The sequence below is a fragment of the Dasypus novemcinctus genome, chromosome X (assembly GCF_030445035.2).
Source record: "Dasypus novemcinctus isolate mDasNov1 chromosome X, mDasNov1.1.hap2, whole genome shotgun sequence".
NCBI lineage: Eukaryota > Metazoa > Chordata > Mammalia > Cingulata > Dasypodidae > Dasypus > Dasypus novemcinctus.
Window position 1 is genome coordinate 100,782,926 of NC_080704.1, and position 20,146 is coordinate 100,803,071.

Below are 20,146 nucleotides of genomic sequence, written 5' to 3' on the forward strand. Positions count from 1 at the left end.
CATCCGTATATGTATTAAATGCTTATTATCCTCCATGATATTGAAAAAAGTAAGTTAAAAGAATACCTTCTGATATTTCAGATTGTCCAAAGCATAAATAGACTCAGGATAGAATAAAGGAAATACTATATGAAGATCTGAAGCAAATAGAATATTGTAAGATAGGAGAGGAGGAAACAAAACTAGAATTTAGAGTATGGTAGGAGGAAGAGAAAAGAAGAAATTGTTCTCCTGGAGGTCCACAGTAGGTACAAGTTTCTTCTCATAGAGAGGGAAGCCAAAGGAGTGAAGAAAATGAAGATAATCAAAGTCCTGGTTCATGGAATTGGAAAATGAAAGATTATAATAGAGAAGAGATTCTGAAAAGAAGTCAAACACTGGAGATCTTAAATAGGCAGAAGGATTGTCCTATAAGAAATTATTCAAATTTTTCTAGAAAAGTAAAATGAGTAATCGGGAGAATTTAAAAGCATCTGTGTATTAGAAGAAAAAGGCTGATGGCCAAAGAAAAAAAGAAGTAAGGAGTTTGGTGATGCTCTTGAGAGATATGTAATTAGCTGGATGCATGGTCCTTTGGAAGGCATGTTAGATTAATAAAAGATTTACTAAGGGTAAGTCCAAATTAGAATCTTGGGGTTTGGGAGAAAATTACACTATCATCCAAAATGCCATTATTTTCTTAAGAAGGAAGTGTAATATAGTGGAAAAAGCATAGACTTTTACTTCAAGCCTTCAAAAGACTGAGGATCAAATCCTAGCACAGCCTGTTAGTAAATGCATGGATTTAACGAGTTGTTTACCTTCTCTCAGCTTCAGTTTTTTTCATGTACTAAATGAGAAGTACATGATATAGCATTCAAAGAACCTAATAAGTAGATATTTTTCTTATATTTTTCCAGATAAAAGCAAGATAACGCTTATGATGAGAAAACTGGTGTTCAATACATGACCCAGTACATGGAGTTGATTTGGTAACCATTTACAAAGAAAATAAAGGAAGTAAAACAAATACATCACAGAAGCTCAAGTGGTTGTTGGAAATAATATGTAAGGCTTACTATAACTGATTACTAAAATTCTATAGGCTATTTTATCAAAACCCTTAAAATTGTGTGGTACAAAGTGTAAAACATAATGTAAGCTATAGAACAGGGATTCTTAAACTTTTTTGTTCTATGAACCTCTTAGCCAGTCAGGTAAAAACCATGGACCCCTTATTAAGTATACTGTATACTATGTATTATTTAATGAATATATCACACCTGAACCAACAAGTCCCCACAAGAATAATGTTTTTTGAATTTCAATTCAAAGTGCATGGACCCCTTGTTAAGAACCCCTGCTATAGACTATGGTTAGTAGCAATGTTTCAATATGTGTTCATCAATTCAACAAATGTACCACACTAATGAAAAATCTTGTTAATGGGAAAAAGTGGAGTGGGGAGAGGAGGGGTATATGGGAATCCCCTATATTTTCTATGTAACATTTATTTAATCTAAAGCTCCTTTAAAGATAAAGGAAAAAAATTTTAAAAAGAATTCAAGAAGAAAAAGCAGTATCAGTTGCATATGATTCCAATAATGGAGCTTTAAAATACATGAGAGAATAAATTGACAATGCTAAAAGAAGGAGAGAGAAATACAATTTTAGTTTTAAATTTAATCAATAATCAATAGAAAATTAGATAAAAACCAGTAATTTAGAAGGATTGAACAATATTTTCAACAGATTTGACCTCATTGGCATTGTGGAAATAAATGAAAAACAACAAATGATAACAATCAAAGGCTATTTATCAGGCCTTGCCAACTGTAGTCAGCCATGATAACTTGTATTTGGCAAGTATTTCTTTTATCTCTTGGTTTAAAATAGCATTTTATAATATCATTTATCATATTTAAATGATAAATGTTTGATTAAATGTTTGGTTGCTTTTTATTAACTGTTTTAGTGGCTACTGTAAGATTTATGATAAGCGTTTTAAATAAACTTGTTCTACTCTTTAAAAAAGATTCTATAGGCAGAACAAGTTTGAATGAATTGAGCTATTGCACTGATTCTTTTAAAGATAAAGTTAATACTTGGGAAGCTGTTTATCATTCAGAGTAAAAAGTTGTCATGGAAAAGTATTTTGGTTGTGTCTCTTGTAAACTATCATGAGAAAAGTGCTGTTTTCTCCTTATTAAATCTTGGCTGTAAGCAAACAATATCAGAATTTTAATTTATCTATTCTGCAAATTCACACCATTCTCCTTTTTAATATTCTACATTTATATTGTTTGATGTTATAGTAGTTCTCAAATGCTCTGATCACTAAAATTGAATATGAGGTCACAATGAAAATGGAAAACAAATATGGCTGATGATTATTCTTTTGTTTTGATACACTAAAAACATTATCAGTTAAATCTTCTTTTATGTCGCTACATTACTGCAACTTTGAGTTTCTTTTGTTTTAGAAACTATTGATAAACATTACAATGATTATTTTATCTAACAATTTAGCACAAATTAATGTCCTATAAGGAAGCACATGTTTACTTCTACTATGTTTCAGGGACATCTACATTTATTTATTTATAGCTATAGATGTTCCTTAGAAGGCACAATGTATAAACTTCTATGGAAAAAGAACTCAAAAAGTGGCATTTGTAAGTTTAACTTTATAATGTTGTGACAAGGAACCTTGAGAGATGCTACTCTTTCATAATCCTGTAACCCTAGTAGCTGTGAACTTTCCAAAAGCAGGCTTTGTAGGATGTAATAGAAAATAAAAATAGTTGACAGGGTATCTACTTATTATTAGCTGTGTGATTCAGGTATTAAGTGACTACATAAATAATGATTATTTACATAGTAACTTAATATCTGTGGGTTTCAGTTGCTTTTTCTGTAAAGGGACGGACTTGCTTCAGGTTGAGGTTTTTTTTTTTTTTTTTTAGGTATTAGGCCTGGGGATTAAACCCAGGACCTCGTATGTGGGAAGCTGGTGCTCAACCACTGAGCCGGAGTGGCTTCACTGAGTTGTTTGGTTTTTTTTTCATTTGTTGCATCTTGTTTGCTTTTTCGCTTTTATCAGGCAGCAGGAACCAAACCTGGGACCTCCCATGTGGGAAGCAGGCCCTCAACCACTTGGTCCACATCTGCTTCCCTCAGGGTGATTCTTAAAGTCTCTTCCAACTTCAAATTTTATGTGTTGGGAATAAAGGATATGCACTTGTCAGAGGGGCAAATTCTGCTCCCAATTTGGCCTGGAAGAGGAGAACCTTTATATCTGCACATTATACATCTTTTCATATCTAATTTTCTAATATTCCTCTTTCTTGGGTGAAAGTAGACAAGCCAGAGAGAAAAAGGCTCCACTTAATATTAGTGGTGTATTCATATGGTCTTGCAATATCCATAGCACATTTTCACCTGTTAAGTAGGTGCAGCAATCACTTTTGTGTTTTGGTATTTCTCAATGATACTGAAGTATGAAGTATAGAAAAAATTTCTTAAAAATTTATTTCTCTTCCCTTCTCCATCCCACCCCCAAGTTGTCTGCTCTCTGTGTCCATTTGCTGTGTGTTCTTCTGTGTCTGCTTGTATTCTTGTCAGAGGCACTCAGAATCCATGTCTCTTTTTGTTACGTCAGCTTGCTGTGTCAACTCTCCGTGTGTGCAGCGCCATTCCCGGGCAGGCTGCACTTTTTTCACGCTGGGCGGTTCTCCTTACGGGGTACACTTCTTGTTCATGAGGCTCCCCTACGGGGGAAACACCCTGAATGGCACAGCACTCCTTGTGTGCATCACTCTTAAAATCACCTGTACAATTCTGAGGTTGAGAATACTACCTTCAACATCCTATGCCTGTTAATCCAAATGCAGCTTAATGAAAAGTCTACCACCTCTTGTAGTGACAGGGACAAAGATTTAATCCATTTTTCCTAGCAAAAAGAAGTTCATTAAAATACTTTTTTATTTTTTAAGTTATAAAGATAATAAATATTTGTTATGAAAAGTGAAATAATACAAAGATTCATAAAACTTAATCATTTCTCTTCTCTCCTGCTAACTCTGAACTTCCAAAGTAAACAATTTTAAATGATACTGGGGTGTTTTCCTCAAAAGCTTTTACTCTGCTTAGATAAAAACATGCAAGTAAACTCTTTTTCTAATTTACACAGGATGATATAGAGCTCAAGTTGACTAGAGAAACAGGAGTCTCTTCAATGACTACCAACATTTCTTTGATAGGTGAAGTCTTTCTTACATCTATTTTATTTCCCAGAGCTCAGTCTACCTTGCATTTTGGATGGTTTCATTTCTTGAAATGAAAAGAAGTCATTCGTTCTTTTTTTTTAAAAGATTTATTTATTTATTTCTCTCCCCTTTCCCCTCCCCCAAATCCCCCACCATGGTTGTATGCTCTCCGTGTCTATTTGCTGTGTCTTCTTTGTCCGCCTCTGTTGTTGTCAGTGGCATGGGAATCTGTGTTTCTTTTTTTGTTGCATCATCTTGTCAGTTCTCCATGTGTGCGGCACCATTTCTGGGCAGGCTGCACCATTTCTTTCACGCGGGGCGGCTCTCCTTACAGGGCGCACTCCTTGTGCTGACACCCTTTGTGGCAGGGCACTCCTTGTGCGCATCAGCACTGTGCATGGGCCAGCTCCACACTGGTCAAGGAGGCCCGGGGTTTGAACTGCAGACCTTGCATGTGCTAGACGGGTGCCCTAACCACTAGGCCAAGTCTGCTGCCCCATTCATTCTTAAGAAAGCATTCTCCTGGGGGAGATGAGGAAACACTTCCCTTCTAGTAGCATAAACTTTAATGTTGATACAAAATTAACTTTCCAACTATAACATTTGAATTATTTTGGTACATAAACATTTAACCTTATTGTGGAATGTTCAGAGCACATGCAAAACGTGTTTTTTTAAGTGGGTTTAACAAAGAGTACTAAAACACACATAGTTAGGAGACCACAATCTCACATCCAAAGTGGAAGTCTTATTCACACAGTGCACCAACATTGATCTCATTCACAACTACAAATATTAGTTACAGAAATAGAAATGAGATTCTGAGAGGGTTGGGAACTGGTTAGGAAAGATATGCCTTATAATGTTTAACTGTAGAGGTTGTCTAGTTGCCGTGGGATACATACGAGTAAAAATGAACTTACATGTCAATGATTTTCAAGGAAGTAATGGTTTTTGTGCTAAAGGAGTAGGTTAATTCTATGTACACAATGTTGATCCTAAAATGCCATTCTGTAGATATAGTTTATAACTGGATGAAGAGCCAACTCAGTAAGAAGCCAGGATTTCTGTAAAATATAATTATGAGGCATTTTTAAACCTAATGGGACTCTGCATGACAAAAAAATTTAAAGATGATAATAGTATTGGATAAATTATGATCTGCTAGTTTAACCCAGAGAAGGAAAGAATCCTTCAATATAATGTTGCCATAAGAGTTACCAGAAGATTTATAGCTTTTTCAGAAAGAGTTTAATATTTATCTGTAAGAATCTGAATTAGAGGAGGAGAATGTAGACTAAAGCAGAAGATTACTTCAGTAACTTCAAATCCTTATACTTCTGGAACCCTAAAGGATAGAAGTGTCATTACTTTCTGAGAAGAACCAAGGATGAGTACAGTTTTAATTTTTAATTGAAAGAACTAAAAGGGAACTTAAAAATGTGATATTGAAGAATGAAAGAAAGCCTCAGTGAGGACTTTCTTCAATAACTTGGTACAATGACTGATAGGAATTGGGAGTAATTATGCTAACAGTTTGCCAATGCCACCTTCCTTCAGATTTATCTTCAAACAAAAGAGAAGCATTCAATAGTCCTTTTCATGATATCAAGTCTCAGTTAAGTAAACTCACAGGAAGAGTTTGTATAATATGTATACACTCATTTTTTTAAACAGGTTGATTTTTAAACTGAAAAGCAGCACCGCTTTTGAGGAAGCCCCAGAAACGTCTTAGGTGTTAAGCCTGTTAAGAAGGAAGATTATTATTTGTGTTAATAGACACAGGCAACATGGACAACAAATGAAGGTAATCCACAAGAATTTTGGCTTCTAACAACTGTCTTAGTTATGCCCAACTGTGCATATGCGAATGCTAATCCATCATAGCACTACCTGCTATTTACTTTCCTTGCTATGATAGGAATTTAAGAAGAAGATGAAAGAGAACCAATACTTAAGAGGGAATTTAGAACTTTCTTGGATTTAAATTTCTTCCTTTTACTTCCTATCGTCTGGCATTATTGACAAGATAACATAATACCTAATTGAAGCTGAAGTAATCTGTAGCCAAAATTAATATAGAGAAATAAAATATTTTTCTGAGTTTCTTGTTTATGGTATTGTCAAAACCATACCGAATCATTTGATTAGACAAGAATATAATTTGTTAGGCAGTCATCCATTTTTAAGTTCAGGTTGTTTTACATAGAGATGATATGTTAGCTATTCTTAAAAAGAATAAACAGCGAACTATAAGTAAAGTACCATAAGCAGTTCTCTATGCAAATAAGATTTATGGTAACCCTATTCAATAGAAAAAAAAGAGAAAAAAACCTACCCCTGTGGCAATCCATACCATTATATATATATTTTTGCTTTCAAAGGCAGTAAGAACAAAGTCAACAGCTTTTCTCAATATAAGACATGACCTTCCCAGTAAGTTTTTTTCCCATTGGCTCTCCCTTTCCACACATAGTTCTTATGGTTACCAGTCTGTTGTTCCTTGCTGAATTGAAATAGATGTACAGAGTTCTATGTTAATGAGCTTAGTGTTCTAGGTTCTATCCTACTTGACATTTCTTAAAGTCTGCTTGACATTGTAACTTAACTGCTTTAAAGTAGCCATTACCAAAAAATGGCTCGTGGAACCTTGTCCCATTCCTAAGCTTTAACCCAATCTACATCTTCACTGTAAGGGGTGGTGGTAAGGAATGAGATGAAATTCTAAAATGAACTCTGAGTTCCTGGCATTCTGACATTGGACCAATTGTGTCCTATGTGTTTGTAAAAGGACCTACATTCTTCTATTCCATTGATAAGCAATTCTACATTTATTTAAAGAATCCAACACTTACATTTGTTGTATGAGACTAACGAGCTAAGTTGATGACCACATGGATGTGAGGAAATTCAAAACGACTTTAGTGGGAAGTAAAAGAAGAAGTTTGGCAGTACATGCGAGCTATATGATTGTCTGTAGACTCTCACTTCTTAAGTAAACTAATTTGAGTAGTGGGATAATAATCATTCTTTTAAGTTCTAATCCTATGGAAGGCATTCAATATGTGTTTAGATTGAACCTTATGAAACTGCCATTTTTGAAGGTGAAAAATGGTTTAATATTGTCAGTTCCCTTTGGTTCAAACTAAGAGTTGAGCTCCTGTGCCATAACTCACTTCAGCATACTAAGAACATGGGAGCTTTGAGCAGACAAATCTGGATTGAAAACCCAGATTTACCAAATATGTGGCCTTGGGAAAATATCATTGCCTATCTCAGCTGTCATTTCTTACTTCATAAGATGGTTTTGTGAAATAAATTAGGATAGCATGCAATACATAACTTGTATAGTGCTTTCAGTAAAACAATAGCTACTATTAACCCAGAGAAATTATTCTTAAAGTGAATGCTATTAATCATAAAGAATGTCTAGAAATAGAAAGCAGATTAGTGGCTGCCTAAGGTTAGGGGGAAGGAGTTGGGAAGAAATGGAGGGTGATTGCTAAGTGATACAAGGTTTCTTTAGGGGGTGATGAAAAAATGTTCTTAAATTGATTGTGTTGATGGTGCACAACAGTGAATATACTAGAAATCATTTAATTGTATAAATGGGTGAACTTTATGGTATGTGAATTATATATGAATAAAGCTGTTTAAAATGTCACATGGTGATACTCTGCTATAGAGAAAGTCAGATCAAAAACTTGAAGCTAATAGGGAAAAAATTTACTTAGATTTTTACCTTTCACAAGGTTCATTTACAGGATCCTTTTTCTACAAGCAAAAAATGAAAAGTGAAGAAAAACTGAGTACTACTTGAATTCATCCGGTTTAGCATGAGACTGTCATTGCAAAGCATTATTTCTAATTGGCTATTGCTGGTACTAGCTACAGGGGAGGGGGCTATTGTTTCATGCTATTTTGCATCTGGCATACTTCTAGTATGCCAATATAAAAAATGTCATGAAGTAAAGATTTATTTCAAGATTTACTTCAGAGTTGAAGAAAAAACTATAATTGACAGACTGTTTGGCTGTGTCACATCTCAGGCCTCCCAGGGTTTGGTGCATGGTCATATAAATAAGAAAGCTGTGCTCCCCATCACTTTTTCATTCCAATTGCACAAACTCAATGTGAGTCTGGTTTTGAACAGCTGCACAGCTTGGACAATGTTCAATTACCACACAGAGTTTGGGCAATGTGAAAAGGAGATGAGAGAGGCCTAAAAAGAGGGCATAATAGTAACTTGCCAGATGATCAAATTACATTTTCATCTTCAAACTGTTAGACATTTATAGGGACACAATTTGGAGATGCCTTTCAGTCCTATTTAATGTCTATGTAGAAACAAAGCATTTGCTAATAGAGCACCAGATTCTTATGCATGGAATTTTATACATAGAACAGTTTTGGATGAAAATCTGGACAGAGAGTATTTCCAGTTTTGAATACTGCATTATGATGCATTTGTAAATAGTCTGTCCTATCTTACGGATGATTTTTTTCCCCAAAAAATGCTATAGATTGAATAATTTTCTCTGCCATCTATGTCATGTATCCATAAGATAAGAACAGTTGTCAAGGATTATAAGTCAGTGGTTTCATCTTCATTTACACGCATCCTTCTGAAGATGCGATATCTTGCTGTTTAATTTATTTTTAAATCGTGCCCAGAATTAAATAGCTACAATAAGGTGTTAGACTGCAAGGAAGCTACCGGTTTTGAGCCAACTTCTATCCCAACATTAGCAGGACATCTGAGATAGATTAGAGCAGTGAGAGTCAGCTCAACGTAAAGTTGTGAAATAGGTGATGCCTTTCCTTAGGACTTTTCTAGCCGGTTTGTTCCCAGACACCCAGGGCCTATTGCTGCCTCTTGGATACTCAGATTCTGACACTGCTAATTCCCCTTAGAACTAGTTCTGCCATGCTGCCCAATGCTCTATATCTTTTCCTTCTTTCATCCCTTTCACTAAAATTTTTCTAGCCTGTATATTCCACTCTTTGGTGGTATTCTATTTTATGGTCAGTCTGGTAAAAAATTCAAACTGAGATACTCTGAAGAGTTCTCTTTATTATCCTTCCAGGGAAGATTTTCATTTCAATAGGGGATTTTAATGGCTTGAATTATGATAATTCAATCAGGGAGAAATTTTAGTCCATGAGACATTTTGTATCCCTGTGGTAGATTGAATTATGAACCCCAGAAAAAATGTTCTTAATTTTAACCCATTCCTGTGGGTGTGACCCCATTGAAAATAGGATTTTGTGAAGATGTTATTTTCAGTTGAGGTGTGACCTGCTGAATCAGGATGGGTCTTAATTTGATTACTGGAAGCCGTAGAGAAAAGATCATAAGAAGAAAGCCACCTGGAAAGAAGGAGCTGAAAGTCAATGGAACCCAGAGAAGAAAATAGAAAACATCACCATGTGCAGCCAGCCTCAGAATGCCAAAGAATCTCCTTGCTGATGTTTCAAGTGTGGACTTTTTCCAGCTTCAAAACCATAAGCCAGGGAAGCAGATGTGGCTCAATTGATAGAGTGTCTGACCATCATATATGAGGTCCAGGTTCGCTACCCAGGGCCTGCTGGCCCATGTGGTGAGCTGGCCCACATGTAGTGCTGCCAAATGCAAGGACTGCCTTGCAATGCACAGGCGCCCTCTGCATAGGGGTGCCCCCCACACGAGGAGTGCACCCCACAAGGAAAGTGGCCCCATGTGAAAAAAGCACAGCTGGCCCAGGAATGGTGCCTCACACATGGAGGGCTGATGCAGCAAGATGATGCAACAAAAAGAGACACAGATTCCTGGTGCCGCGTGACAAGAATGCAAGCAGATACAGAAGAACACACGGTGAATGGACACAGACGGCACGCAATGGAGGGAGGAGGAAGGAGAGAGAAATAAAACAAAAACAAAAACAAAACAAAACAAAACAAAAAACACCACAAGTCAATAAAATCCTCTGGGTAAGCCAGAGGAATTGGGTAATGGATAAAGGCTGGAAATATTATGAGGCATTTGATGGAAAAAGCCTATTGCACTGAAGAAACAGTCAGTAGAAATATTGATACTAAAAGTACCTCTGATGAGGCCTTAGAAGGAAATGATGAATGTGTTATGGCAAACTGGGGGCAAGACAATCCTTCTCATAAACTAGCAGAGAACTTGGACAAATTGTGTTCTAATATCAAAATGATAGTGGAAATTGAAAGTGATAAACTTGCATATTAAACTGAAGAGACTTCCAAGCTAAGTGTGGAAGGTGAAACCTGGCTTCTCCTTGAAGCTTATAGTAAATTATGGGAGGAAATGCATAAGCTGAAAATTAAGCTCTCAAGCACAAAGAAACCAGCAATTGATGACCTTGGAAATTCTCTCCCTATCCAGATAATGTGCTCTGAGGCTTGGGCCAGAAATGGCTCTACTGGGGACCTCCCTGAGCTTTTGGCAAGTGAATTCCTAGAGAACAGGGTTTCTTGTAAGGATTAAGTGAACAACTCTTTGCTAAAGAGTGTGTGGTGAAATGTGGATTTAGTCAGCCATTTCAGTGGAAGTCAGAATTGGAAATACAGTTACCCAGGAATGATCTGGTATTTTCAGGAAAGAAAGTTCTTTTGTCCATTGCTTTGGACCCCCTGAAATGCATGCAAATCCAAGAAGATTTGTGCAAAATTTGTATGATCAGAGGCATTGTCTGAAAGGGAGAGAGAAGGAATGAATTGAAAGAAGAATAACTTCAAGCACAGAACCACAGAAGTAGAAGTCTGGACCAAAAAGATTTCCTCAGCCTAAGAGAGTGGGTCCACCCACATGTGTGGAAAGGGAAGGTCAACCTTCATGTTTGGTGGGGGCAGATTATCTTCCCTGGTTCTTGAAGAGGACAGACCTTATGCCTGGATGCTCATGGAGAGGGATAACAACCCAATAGTTGGAGATGGTGAGGCCTATCTCTCAGGATTCATGGAGAGTCTGACTGCCACCCCAGTGCTTGAAGAGGGTGAGGCCTACTCTGTATTATTCAGGAGAGCAGGCGACTGTGTAAGCTCTTGGAAAGGGTGGGGGTGCCCCTCCAGCAGGTCCACAGGACAAAGCATTATTCTAGAGATGAGTCAGACCTGAAATCAAATGGAGTTTTCCTTGCTGGCTTTCAGACTTGCTTTGGACATGTGACCCCTTATTGTTTTACTTCTAATTTTTCCCTTCTCGAATGGTAATACAGTTACCATCCTATGCCTGGTCTTTCCCACCATAGTATTTTTGTAGCAGATAACTTTTTTTCTAAGTTTCACAGAACCATCAGACAAAGAAGAATTTTGCTCCGATAGAGATCACACCCATAAATAATCTTTATGCGACTTTTTACTCAGCATTGCTACTGAAATGACAAAGATTTTGGAATGCTGTGATGGAATGAAATTATATTGCATATGGGAAGAACACATCAATTTTGAGATTCAGAAAGTGGACTATGGGTAGATTGAATTATGTACTCCAGAAATATATGTTTGTAATCTTAATCAGTTGTTGTGAGTGTGAACCCATTGAGAATAGGACTTTTTGAAAACGTTATTTTTAGTTACGTTGTGGCCAGCTGGATCAGGCGGGGTGTTAATCATATTACTGGAGGTCTTATAGAGAAGGCCACAGGGAGAAAGTCATGGAAAGGGAATAAGCCTTGGAAGTAAATGAAACCCAGAGGAGAAAGGAGAAGACATTTCCATGTGCAGTCAGCCCCAAAATGTCAGTCTTTTGGGAAGAAAGTATCACCTTGCTGATGCTTTGATTTTGGACTTCTCCTAGCCTCAATAGTGTGTACCAATAAATTTAATTTGATAAACCAATCCATTTTGTGGTATTTGAGATCTCAGCAGGGAAACTAAGCATGCCTAACAAATAATATAGTATAGAATATTAATATCTTCCTGGTTTGTGCTTAATAACAGGATTGACAGCTATATTAACATACTGAAATAAAGGGCACATAATGTGGGAATTGCAATCAACACAGACATATTATATGACACAAGCACCTAAAAAGTAAATTTTAAGTAATGAACCTTATATGTGGACTAGAGGTAAATGCTAGCAGCACACAGATCAACCTACAGTGGAAAAAGCAAAGATGGGGTAGCATATTTGAGTATTTTATAAAGCACAAAAGAACTTGTACATTGAAGGGGATCTAAGAACATCATCTATAGCCAGAGCCAATAGCTGTTGTCACAGAAGTGAGAATAAAGACTTCAAATCACGCATTGGTCTTTTGAATCACAGTTGTTTTGAATACAGACAAGCAATATCATTAGGGCTTGTAATTCACTCATGTACACAAACAAAAGTATAAAAGAGCACATGTCTCTAAACTACTAAACTTCAATTAGGACTTTGAACACTTTTTCCTATTATTATTTTACAACCCTGAGTTATTTATAAAACAGAGAGGACTTTTTCTTGAACTAATGCAATAAAGAAAATTGGCACAAGGTTTGATTAAAGCTAAGAACTTATTTCTACACGAACTAATGAAAAATATTAGTGGATACTGGTGATATAAATCATCCACGGAAATGTTATGTTAGCTGTAAATTACTTAAAAGTGAACTCTTCTACATACTTTTAAGAGATACATTACAATTTTGGGGGATAAATATTGAAATATCTTGTTTCTCTGCATACTAATGTAGTCTCTAATAATTTCAGGACTACTCTCTCTTCATACTATTTTTTAAAATATTTATTTTTATGTATTTTTAAAAGATACATAGATCACACAAAATGTTACATTAAAAAATATAGGAAGTTCCCATGTGCCCCACTCCCCACACCCTCCAATTTTTCCACATCAACAACTTCTTTCATTAATGTGGTACATTCATTGCAATTGATGAATACATTTTGGAGCACTGCTACTCAGCATGAATTAGAGTTTACATTATAGTTTATACCCTCTCCAGTACGTTCAGTGGGTTATGGCAAGATATATAATGTTCTGTGTCTGTCCCTGCAATATCATTCAGGACTACTCCAAGTCCTGAAAAGTCCCCTGTATCACACCTCCTTTTCCCTCTCCCTGTGTTCAGCAAATCCCATGGCCTCTGTCTCCACATCAATGATAAAATTTCTTCCATTGCTACGGTTGCAATAGTCCCATAGTAGAATATTAGTAAGTCTGTTCAAATTCATATTTTATTCCTCCATCCTGAGGACCCTGGTGTGGTGATGATCACTCCACCTCTCAAATGAGAGGGGGCTTTGATCCCACATGACCAGCGGATGGGACTCTCATGCCCACTTGCTGTAGACTCTTTCATTTCCTTGGTGTGGTGGTTGTCCATCCTCACTTCTCTGTCAACTGACCTGGTCTTCACACTATTTTTAATCATTTTAAAAATAGTATTTTACTATTTTACTCCCTTTAAAGTAAAATTTAGATGTGAATTTCTGTTCCACATGTAGGTTTCTCACATTATGACCTAAAGCAATATATTCAACCTTTTTTTTTTCAAAATAGAGAAGAAAGTAAAAGATTCACAAACACGTGGAAAAACTAATATATCTTAATGAATGATTCTAGTTACTTCAAATCAGATAGTGTGAGAGCCATCTCAACAATTAATATTGACAAACTGTGGTGCTAGAGTAGGAATTTCCTTTTATTCTATGGAAGGGATCATATTCTTTACAAATAAAATATAGTATGGAGTTTGGTCCTAGTCCAAAATACACTGAAATAAAATGGTCTAAATTTTAATTGCAACATATAATCATTAAGATCTGATTACATACAAGGCTCTGTGCTAAGGGAATATGGGAGAAAGTTAATACAAAAATGAAAGAGCTAAATTCTTGTCAATGAGTTGCAATCTAATGGGGAAGAAATTTTCAAGTAAATGAGAATGAGATAGAATCAAAGTCACAAAGTGTTCTGAGCTATTACTTACTTCAAAAATGCCATTTCAAGAGAAACATTAAATACTCCTAGTCTGAAGGTATTACTGGAAGAGTAATTTTCATATGACTTTAATTTTTTAGGGTTTGCCTCTTGGTATACTGTCTCAAAATTCCTATTTGACTCTTCCCAGGCACCTAATTCTCTTTGACCCTGTGAGAGTCAGTTCCACTTTAAGTTTATCAATAAGTTTTGGAGGAAGTCATGATGTGAGGCATTATCACTACTAATATATGCTATATTTTGGGAGAAAGTTTCTATTATTTTATCAGAGTATAGAGGCCCTTCAAATTTCTTTTCATTTGAAAATGTTGGAGCAGTGATAGATATAACAAGTGGCAGGTATAACGTGGGGGTAAATTCTATGGAAACAGTCAATTAAAGTTAGAGGCAATTATTCCAGATTGGAAGGCCAAGAGAGAAGTATTAAAATAAATATGGTCAGAGAAGTAAAAAGCCCTACCTCCCCTAATAAATCTAGACAATATTTTCTCTTCCTTGGCTAAACAATAAAATTTCATAAGCATAACCCACCCACACTGCCTCTCTGTTCCCCTGACCAATTTGCAGAATATTCTGCCGCACTCTAAGTTGAGCTCAAATTGTTCAAGGAGGTTACACTTTATTAGTAGTTTTGGCTTTCTTAACAGATATCTTATCAGTCAGATCCAAGAAGACTACGTAAGATTACATGAGTAGGTATGATACTAGTCTCCCCAACAGACTCAGAAAAAAAGAGTTCAGAAAAGATGAATCCAAAACAATTAAGAAGATAAGTCTTGCGTTATAGGGTTTGGTATATTAACTTCAATTTAAAGTTATAATAAGAACTTGATTTATGGAGGAGCAGATGACCCTACACTCCATTTTTAACCCAACTATGATTGGATAAGGAAAGGATGACAAAGTCCTTACTGTTGGCCCTTTAAATATTAGCGTGTGGAGTTCCAGTTCTTGTAATGGTGGAGTAACTATTGGACTAATCAGCCCTAAGACAAAAATTATGATATCCATATTTATATAGCTTTTACCCTGAGAGGTCTCCCAAGGCCATGAACTGTGGGGTCGCTAGAACTCAAGCTGAAAGCTTGGCTAGAGAGGTAAATTCAGCTGGAACTTAAGGGGAAATTGTCTGACAAAGATGAAGCCACAGAAGGAGAACCCCCAAATCTTCATATAAACTCCTCTCAGATACTTCTAAGTCACATGAACTATGCATTTATGGGGTAGACTCCAAAGAATTCAGCAGAAAAGAAGAGGTAGGAGACTGAAATTACTGCATAGTTATTTCAGCATGTGTCCATTGCAGAAAAGACAGAGTTTGAAATTTTATTCCTGCCAAGTTAGAGGAGTTTATCACTGAAAACCCTGGAAGGTCATGTTTTAGAAGTAAAAGTTATGTTTCAATATTAAGTGATTCACCTTAAGACAAAGTGCAAAACTGAATGAGAGTTACAGTAATGGAGAATAAAGCCAAACCTCCACAATTTCAATTTGATCAGCCAATAATTTATAACAAATACTCTTCAGAGGAACACAACAGAGCTCACAGTCTGTACAATGAATTATCTACAATGTTTTGTATAAGAATTTAAAAAAAAACCTACAAGACCTACAGAGAAATAGGAAAATTTTATCTATAATTAAGAGAAAAAACAGTCAGTGGAAACTGACTTCTAGATTATCTATAGGATTGATTTAGCAGAAAATGACTTTATAATAGCTATTATAAATATGCTTAAGGGCTTAGGGGTTAAGATTAGACAGTTTTAGGGGATAACAGTGAACAGCTGGGGAATCTCAGCAAGGAAATAGATTTTATAAAAATAAATGAACATTCTAGAATTTATAAGTGCAGTATCAGAAGTGAAAAATTCACTGGATGAGGTTGAGAGTAAAATGGAAATAACAGAAGAAAGGGCGAGTGAATTTGAAAATATGTCAATCAAAATTATCCAAAATGAAGAACAAGGAGAAAGCTTGGAAAAAAAAATGAGCAGAGTATCAGTGACCTCTAAGACGTTTCTAAGCATGTGAAATACATGAAATTGGAGTCCCAGGACAGAAAAGAGAGAAGGGGTCATTAAAATATTGTTGAAATAATAGTTTTATAATTTTCAAATTTAGTGAAAAGAAATTAAGCTTAGTAAACCCAAAGTGGATAAATTCAAAGAAAAGCACACGTAAGCACATCATAGTCAAACTATGGACAACCAAAAACAAAGAGATATTTTTGACAGCAGCATAGAAACAGATCACATGTGTGGGGAAGAGTGATATAATTTGTGCCTGACTTCTCACCATAAACAATGGAAACCAAAAAGAAAAAGGAATCACATCGTTAAAGAGCAGGGAAAAAATAAGCTGTGACTCAGAATTCAGTATCTACTGAAATTATTCTTCAAAAATAAGGGTGAAATACAACATTTTAAGATAAGCAAAGCTGAGATTTTTGTTGCCTAAATATATGAGCTATAAGAAATGCTAAGGAAAATTCTTTAACCTGACAGAAATTATATCAGATGGAAACTCAGATTCATCTACAGAGAGATTAAAAAAGCATTAGGACATGGAACGGCGAGAGCTGCTGCCTTGGAAACGCGGAGTGCCGCGGGGCTGGAGCCTGGGTGGTGGCCAAGGGGCTGCTGGGAGCCACCAAGCTGAGCGCCCGAAGGTTCTGCAACCTTGCGGCCCGGGCGGTGGCCATGGGGCTGGTGCGTGCAGGCCGGGGCAGCCTTCTTGCTAGGATCCGGGTCCGGGGAATTAGGACCTCTTGGTCCCCGGTGGGCGCCGCCTTCAATGTCAAACCCCAGGGCCGCCTCCTGGACCTGTTTGGAGAGCACCGGGGTCTCTTTAGAGTTTCCGAGCCTGGGGCCCCAGAAGGATTTCACATCGTCCAAGAGAAGGCCTTGAGTCTGGCGGCTGCTCTGGTGAAGCGCACACACGCAGCCCCGCTGGGCCCGCAAACAGTGCTCATCTTCGACAGCTCTCGAAATCCCTGTGCTGCGTGGCGTACTTGGCTGATTTTGTGAAAATCGCTCACCCTGACCCAGCGTTCAGAGAGGCTGCAGAAGAATCGTGTAGAAGTATTGGCACCATGGTGGAAAAGTTGAACACAAATGTGGAATTATATGAAAGTTTGCAAAAACTACTAGCTGATAAAAACTTGTGGATTCCCTTGACCCAGAAACCAGTGGCTGAATTGTTTGTTTGATATTGAAATCAGTGGAATTCATCTAGATAAAGAAAAGCGTAAAAGAGTAGTGGACCTTAATGTTAAGATCTTGGATTTGAGTACTAAATTTCTTATAGGCACAAACCTTCCCAACAAGATCGATAAGCATCTCTTCCCGGAGCACATTCATCATAACATTTTCCTCAGTGGAAATCACATCGTCATCAATGGTCTACATGCAGAAGCACCAGATGACATGGTAGGAGAGGCTGCTTATAAAATTTTTCTTTATCCCAATGTTGGTCAGTTGAACTCTTTAGAGGAACTGCTCTGTAACAGAGATCTTCTGGCAAAGTTAGTGGGGTATTCGACAATTTTCCCACAGGCTCTCCAAGGAACAGTAGCTCGAAATCCAGAGACTGTCCACACAATTCCTTGAGAAACTGTCTGACAAACTTTCTGAAAGCACAATAAAAGATTTTGAGATGATACGAAGGAAGAAAATGAAACTAAATCCTCAAATTTTGAGGACTCCCCTTGGGATCTCCCTTACCACAGTGGCATGATTTATGCAGAGAGATATAATATTGAACCCAGTTTATAATGCCCATTTTTCTCCCTTGGAGCATGCATGGAAGGTCTGAATATTTTGTTTAACTAGCTATTTAGGATTTCATTGTATGCAGAGCAGCCTGAAAAAGGAGAGGTGTGGTGTGAAGATGTTCGAAAACTGGCTGTGGTTCATGAAACTGAAGGATTGTTGGGATATATCTAATGTGATTTTTTTCAGCGAGCAAACAAACCACATCAGGATTGCCATTTTACAATCCGCAGAGGCAGAGTAAAGGGAAAATGGAGACTATTAATTCCCCGTTGTAGTACTTATGCTGAATCTTCCCCATCCATTAAGGAATTCACCCACTTTATTAACTCCTAGAATGATGGAAAACCTTTTCCATGAAATGGGACATGCCAAGCATTGGATGCTGGCACTTACTTGTTACCAACACGTCACTGGGACCAAGTGCCACACTGATTTTGCTGAGGTCCCTTCTATTCTGATGGAGTACATTGCAAATGATTATCGAGTGGTTAACCTATTTGCCAGACACTATTAAACTGGGCTGCCACTACCAAAGCATATGGTGTCTTGTCTTTGTGAATCTAAAAAGGTTTGTGCTGCAACTGATATGCAACGTCAGGTCTTTTATGCCACTCTTGATCAAATCTACCATGGGAAGCATCCCCTAAGGAGGTTAACCACAGACATTCTTATGTACCATACGTTCCAAACACTGCCTGGCAGCTGCAATTTAGCCACCTTGTGGGCTATGGTGCCAAATATTACTCTTACCTGATGTCAGTGGTACCTGAGGGCAGTGGTGTCCATGGTTTGGAAAAACTTGTTGTTTACAGGACCCTTTGAACAGGGCTGTGGGAGAGCGCTATCCCAGGGAGATGCTGGCACACGGCGGTGGCAGAGAGCCCATGCTTATGTTTCAAGGTATGCTTCAGAAGTGTCTTTCTATTGATGACTTTGTAAATGCCCTTCTTTATGATTTGGATCTGGACTTTGAAATTTTCTTCATGAATTCTGAATAATAGAAACACCCTGAATATTGTAAATCAAGGTCATGTAGATCTTAACTTTGTCATAAATGCTACAGATGTGAAAACTTGTTTCTGATTTCAGGATTCACTTCTGTAATAACTTCTGAAAAACCTTAAAATGATAGAACTTGAAATAAATAATTTGTTTTAATTAAAAAATAAAAATAAAAAAGCATTAGGAATGGTAAATATGTAGATAAATAAATTTTACTATTTTTTCCTCCTCTTGTAATATTTTTTTTAATTTTTTATTATTTTTTATTTTTTATTTTTATTGACTTTGTAATAATATTACATTAAAAATATATATGTGAGGTCCCATTCAACCCCACCCCCCCGCCCCCCCTCTCCCCCCCAACAACACTCGTTCCCATCATCATGACACATCCATTGGATTTGGTAAGTACATCTTTGGGCACCTCTGCACCTCATGGTCAGTGGTCCACATCATGGCCCATACTCTCCTCCATTCCATCCAGTGGGCCCTGTGAGGATTTACAATGTCCGGTGATTGCCTCTGAAGCACCATCCAGGGCAGCTCCATGTCCCAAAGACGCCTCCACCTCTCATCTCTTCCTGCCTTTCCCCATACCCATCAGCCACCATGTCCACTTTTCCCAATCCAATGCCACCTCTTCTATGTGGACATTGGATTGGTTGTGTCCATTGCACCTCTATGTCAAGAGGAGGCTCAGATTCCACATGGATGCTGGATGCAATCCTCCCATTTTCAGTTGTAATCACTCTAGGCTCCATGGTGTGGTGGTTGTCCTTCTTCAACTCCATGTTAGCTGAGTGTGGTAAGTCCAATAGATCAGATTGTAGGTGCTGGAGTCTGTTGAGGCTCAGGACCTGGCTATCACATTGTCAGTCCAGAGATTCAAATCCCCTAAATATATCTTAAACCCCAACATTAACTGCACCTCCAGCACATTAGCATGAAAGTCTTATGGAGGGAGATCCCATCTGAGTCCAGATTCATCACACATAAACACCAGTTCCAAAGAGGGGCCATCTGCCCTGGTAGTTAACCCCATCGGCCATGACCATAACTCCCATGGGTCTCTTTAGCCCTCAAAGGAACCAATATCTGGGGGTTGTATCTGCTTTATCTGTCTCTCTGACTCTGCTCAGTTGTGCATGAGGGCAATCCTTCTGCC

The 20,146-nt window shown here is 37.4% G+C and overlaps 1 pseudogene; it reads left to right on the forward strand.

The window, feature by feature from the left end:
• Nucleotides 1–11,088: 11,088 nt before the first annotated feature.
• On the forward strand, nucleotides 11,089–18,977 carry LOC101426888 (mitochondrial intermediate peptidase pseudogene; annotated as a pseudogene).
• The last annotated feature ends 1,169 nt before the right edge of the window (nucleotides 18,978–20,146 follow it).